The following is a 6,552-nucleotide window of genomic DNA, read 5'->3' as shown; positions in this document are numbered from 1 at the left end:
ATGCAGTTGCCCTGCATTCCCACCCTGCCCCCAATGAAGATAAAGAGGATTACAAATCACGGGGATACTAAATGCCAAGTGAGTAGACACAGCTATGGCATCAGAGGGAGGTGGAATGATCCCTTTGACAAATGAAAATGAACGATAATAACCCACGCAAACTATTACTGCGATAAGGAAAGAAAAACTTGTGCATCTCAAAGGCCAGGCAAAGTTTGAACGTTACTGTGCCTCTGCACCAAAGCATATTTATGGGTTTATGATAGACATCAGTGCAGATCACACACATCCTGGAACAAACAGGAGTTTAGTTTCACCTTCATTCTATAGACACAAGTTTATTCTAGAGGCAGAAATGATCTCAGCTTATCTATATAGGCAAGATCTAAGCTATATAGGTAAGGCTATTTGGAAGGTCAACAAGATTAGCCAGCACTAGGCTTTATTAGCTATCCACTGCTTAGCCTTTTTCATTGGATGTCAGTCTAATATTGAATTTCAAGTTTCAAGTACTTAGAGCCCAAAATCACTGCTTACAGTCTCAAAGGGCTTTACAACAGACTAAACAGGATGACACCCCCGACTTAACCCTCATATTGGGCAAACACCCACGGAAAAATGGAAGAAATGTTGACATAGCCAGAGAAATTGTAGTTCTTTGACTCTGCCCATTGACATTCAACCTATGAACCAATAAAATAATTTCTGCTTCAAGAAAAGATCTGCCGTGGTCAAATGTATGAAGATGTGGAATTGCAATTGGCCATCATGTGGCTCTTTTGAGGATGGAAATCACCACAGGCCTTTTATTACTATAACCTAATGCAAGCTGGGCTCTCCGCTCTGCACAAGTAGTCTCTGTAAGTTTACTTTTAAATATGAGAGCTGGTAGAACATAAATAATAGCAATAGCCATGCAGTTATCTCCAGGTGATATTACACACTAGTACATATGCCAAAACAGCTGTACCTTACATACTTCCCTCGACTAGCTCCACTGAGTGATGCCTGCTCTCCACAGTGTTCCCATTAGAAGCATCATCAACATGATTACTGGCTGAGATGATAGGGTGATAGGGAAGACTCATTTGGAAAGGCAAAGATTGCGGAAATCTGGGATTTTTGGGGCAAATTAGGTAGCATGGCGGAGAAAAGTGCTTAACATCTCTTTTGCATGAGCTTGTATTTCATATTCGCATGGCTTGCAAAGTTGGGTGTGTGCGTGGTGCTGTCAGAGGAATGACTAATGGCTTACTCAGCAAGGTCCCTTCAGAGGAAGCAACGGGCACTAACATTATGCCCTTCACGTTAAAGGAGCATCCCCAGAGCCCCAGAGGCTGGCTGTCCATTTTCCATGCCAATCCATCTACAGCCCAGCCTGATGCCTCAGTACTGCAGGGATCCAGTGGGACATGAAGGATGTTCAGGGAAGCTTTCACTGCTGAATCCCTCAAATCTACGTCACAGTCATTTAAGCCAGGTGCTTATATTCACTGATGCTGTTGTAAATAATAACTTTTAGGCGAACAACCAGCAGTTTTCACAAAAGCATGATTTTATGGGTTTGTTCATTTAAGAACCATACCAATGATTTTGAATATTTGCCCTTTTACAACAGTTTACCCACATTATCCATGTCGACGAATAATTTTGCGAATCATACAGGGGTACTAAGGATTTCACAACATATAATCAAATCAATTCTGTGGCTAACAAAGTCGTCAACATTCAGAAACCACTGAACTGATGACTGGCTGTGTGAAGGAAACGTTTCCCTGCGGACTATTTTCCGGTGGGGAGGCCGCATCATTCCGGCCAATTTCAAGTCATAAAAACACAACGGTGCTGCTGCTTTAGGAAAACTAATGTGGACGACTTCATTATGGTGATGGAATATTGCTGTGAAAAAAGTTTGAAGTCTCTGAAAGTTCAGTTGGAACAAATGGAAACTAATGGCTGGATAAAATATAGGAAAAATGATATTGGAATTCTAGAAGACAACTGCTTACTTTTGGAAAAGATTAGCAGAGATTATATACATTTTGAAGATATCACTTATCATCCAAAATCACTGGTATGGTCCTTTTAAAGACCCTATCTTCAAATAACTTCATCACTGTGATCACTGTGACCAATGAGGGGCACTACTGCTGTATGAAGACAGCCATACAAGGCTTAGGACTCTATGCCATAAATAAAAAAAGATGAGTAAACTGAATTTGGCTGGGTTCACGCTCCGCTATTCTCCAGCTCATACTGTACAATGACCTTGTCTTGCATTTCTCACTTTATATAACCGCTGTTCTTGTTGTGTGTGTAAAATTTGAATAGGGAGGGGTGGAGGTGAACAAAGGGATCGAAAAACAACAATGGCCTTCTATGTTCCTTTGGCAGTAAAATTACTGTGCAGCTTTTTCGATCTGCATTTTTGCTCAGATTCAGGCTGATGCAGCTACAAGCCAGGGGAAAAAATTGCCACATGAATGCCTTTGCACAGTAGACAAAGAAATCCACAGGGGTCAATTGTCACTGTGAGTAATGGCATCAAAACCATCGAAAGACGGATGGATCTGGAAAGCTTGACAGCTGTCTTAACATCAGCTGCTGAGCTGCCGACACGCTTGTTATATTTTTGTAGAAAGCTAGCCTCCACATTGGCATGCACTGCTGTCAAACTATGCATATATGTAACATCCAAATGCAAATGAGTGTACTGTCTGTCCTGTTGGAATCAATGGAACTGTGCCACAATGCTAAGTAGGAGCTGGTTACCAATGTCTTCTCAATAAAACATCAAGTTGCCTGGCGCACAATATCCGTATATTGTCATCACAGTTTGCTCAAGGTGGATGAAGGCTGTGGCACAAAAAAAAAAAAAAAAAAAAAATCTAAACTAATATTAAATCTTACATTTCCACTCATGTAATCAATCAGTCAAGTCAAGGCAATGACATGTCGTCCACCTCAGTCCTTGTCATTCATCAACATTTTATGCCTGTGACAAGACCCTCTGTTGTGATCCAGATCACGTAGGAAAGCAGGTTTTGTCCCAATGTCACCCATATGATGACGGCCCTTAGGGTGTCCTCAGAGTGCCCGAGTGAGCCGGCACTATTGGCATGACTTCTGTGCTCTTATTAATTAGCCAAACCGGATAGCTGCTTGACATAACACACTCAGCCTTACAAATGAAGCTCTTCAGTCGCTGTAATCAGTAAGTTGTAAGTGCGTCATCTCAGAAAAGCTCTGGATTTAGATGTGCATACATGTGTGTGTTTTTGCGCCGCTTGTCATGCTTCAAAAGATCAGTGCTGGTGCTGCAAGGCCTTAGGCGCACTCAAATAGACACAAATGCACACAGGATATTTCCAGAGGTCAGTCCACGCACACTTAACGGAAACACAATTAAGCACCAAAGGGCTAAATAACGAAAGCATGAAATTCACAGCTTAAGAGTATTTTTTCCCTCGCTTTTTGAAACGCCCAGCAGAAGAGGTTTATTGGCTGTGTGGATGCGTGTGAGTGGGCCAGATTAGGATGCACTTTTATCACAACCTTGGAAAATGGCCAGCATCTTTAATCTGCGCGGGGCTGAATATCTTATTACACACACAGTATCACTGACTCATCAGAGGGTTACACACTGCAAATAAGCAGATGTTTCCTCTTTCTAAATTAAGATAAAAAAAAATAAATCTGCAGTGTAAGCCAAAGAAGATTGAACAGAAATTATCAGTGAACCCCCTGTAGGGAAATGGGTCTCTGTGTTAGAAAAACAGACTCAGAGACAAAGGAGGGAGACAATGATGAGAGGATAAAATTATTCAGCATGAGAAATTTACCTCGACAGACTAGAGCAGTGGAAGGCCATGTTTCACTCCGCGCCGTGATGGGTGGCAGACGGGCTCGGCAATGACGCACAACGGTGAGAGAGAGGAGCAGAAGGAGCCACAGACATGAAATTCCCCCTTGATGTCAGTCCTACCTGTGCATGTTGAGGACTGACTGGGAGAGGCAGTGCAGGGGATGCTCAAACTTTTTCTGAAGACACATAAAAGTTTGTTCATTGGGCTCCTATTGGCCAGATGTTCTTCAGGAGGTGGTGACTAAATTTTATTACCAGCACTTAAAAAAAATGTAGAGGCCTCTGGGCCTTCCATGTGTACCCCCCTTTTCCCCTCCTACCGCTTCTTTACGGTGCCCCCTAATGACATGTGTTGGCTGTGTGTAATTCCCTTAATAATTATCGTCAGGATAGGGAAGGACTAGCCGGAGAGTGATGAAATGTGGATTTCATAATCATGTGTATGCATCACTGTAACTGAAGAATGTGTCAGACTGTAGTGTTGACATGAGGAAAGCCTTGTTATTACCTCAACATCCTCAGGCAGGCATGCTGTTTACTTATCCCGCACGTTATGTCACTGCATGATGGATGTGACTTTTGATCTGCTGAATCAACTCCTCTTGAAGCGGAGCCAGTGTAGATTTGTGGTGCATATTAGAAAATCAGATGTCTGCAGCTAAAATACACTATGAGAGGCTGATTACATTTGGGAAAACCAATTTAATTTTAAGGCTGTGCATTAACATGGGTTTCACGTTACAGCATGTGTCACAATACATGGGCCACAATGTGATTTGTATCACAGTTCATTGCAAAACTAGGGAGCTGACCCAGACTAATCAAATATATAACATATTAAAGGATAAATCAGGTGACAAAACAGTTTAATTCAAAATTACCATTCCAAATGATTAACACAGAAGTAGCACAATGCAAAATACACAAAATTGTAGATGTAATAACATCACATGAAAATAAAGAGTATAAACTATATATCTATATATCTATATATATCTAGATCTATATCGATCTATCTGTGTGTGTGTGTGTGTGTGTGTGTGTGTGTGTGTGTGTGTGTGTGTGTGTGTGTGTGTGTGTGTGTGTGTGTGTATCTCATAGGGGCCGATACAGTATTGTGAAAGATAATAATATTCAGCTGTATTGATTGTTTTTTACACAGCAATATGTGTAGCATGTGCTTCAAAATTTTTCATTGTCCAGATTTTATGCTTGCAAGACTACACAGGCACACTGACAGACAATTTCTTCCGTGTAGCCTCCTACTTACTCATGCCCTAAAAGATTAGCTAGGTTCTATAGTACACACTGGCATTTTGAAGTCAAGAACTACTATGCCCGTGGGGGCAGTTCTGTGTGAAGCACTGTGCAAATGTCATTTATGTCTTGTACTTGTTAAAGAACAACTGAATAAATGTACAATCTCTGCACCGCACAGCGTTAAACAAAAAACAGTTATGATCTAAAAAAAGTGATACCACTCAGAAGCATAGTGACTGCTTTTACAATACCCTATAGATCTTTATAGTATTATTTCAGCATGTGCATTCATAAGACTCTGTGTGTGTTTATGTGTGTGTGTGTGTGTGTGTGTGTGTGTGTGTGTGTGTGTGTGGTGTTATTGATCCTGGTAGGTGCTGAGAAGTCTAGCTGTCCCTACTGCATCATATCAAATAAAACACAATCAGCTGCAACTAGGGCTCAGTAACCTCACTGCCACCTGATACTCTGCAGTTTACTACAACCAATAATGTAAAGGTCAAGGATAAGATATTTGCGTGTGTATCATTTTACATCGATCGATTGGGCTTTTGTAGCTACACAACAATGCTCAGCTGTAAGGGGAACACAGTACAGTGAGTGGGTCCTCTCAGGGATCAGGGCGAGAGATCATGTGTCGGGCCGAGGTAACTGAGATCTCATGCTTTCAATGAGAGCGTAGGGCCAGACTGTGCAGAGAGGGGAAAGAGAAAACAATTTGTGATTATTCATCCACAAGGCAGGCCCCATGACTGGAACACTTGTGACCTAGAGTCACACACACACCACGGCCCCTGACTTGTGAAGAAGTAAAAACAGGAATATTATACTCTAACAGCCACAATATCAGGCTGTGGTTCAACTGAATTTCAGGTCTGTGAAGTTTAGGCTAGACTCTGGCAGGTTGTGGTAATTGTAACAGCAGCATGGAAGTGTCAAAATCTCCTAGAAACCATGGCTGGTACATGGACTTCCAGAGGAGAATTTGCTGTATGCAAAAAATATCTAAATATAATAACCAGACTGCAAAGACTAATGTCTTGTCTTGAGAAAAGGCAGCTCAGTTATCTTGAACAGGGTGTTAGCTAGCTAAACTATGGCCAAAGGGTTGTTTTTTGCAAAGGAACTCATTTTGCCAACCGCTAATAATAATAAGCTTCTTGGTTGACTGTGACGCTCCTGCACTGTTGTTGTCATTGGCTGTGCAGAATGTCAGTCACTTGTTTCCCAATAGAACGTTTTGCACAGCAGACATTTTGAAATGAAATAGCAGGGAAGACACAGGTATTACTAATGCCATCAATGCAGGATCTGTTCAATTTATGTCTGTCAGAGCCAAGGTCCTGCTGTTGTTCATGCTGACTCACTGAAGATACTCTACTACACTTTAATGGAACAAAACCTGAATTAATGTAATTGGCAACACC

The sequence above is a fragment of the Myripristis murdjan genome, chromosome 11, assembly GCF_902150065.1.
Source record: "Myripristis murdjan chromosome 11, fMyrMur1.1, whole genome shotgun sequence".
NCBI classification, from domain to species: domain Eukaryota; kingdom Metazoa; phylum Chordata; class Actinopteri; order Holocentriformes; family Holocentridae; genus Myripristis; species Myripristis murdjan.
This window is presented reverse-complemented; position numbering follows the sequence as displayed.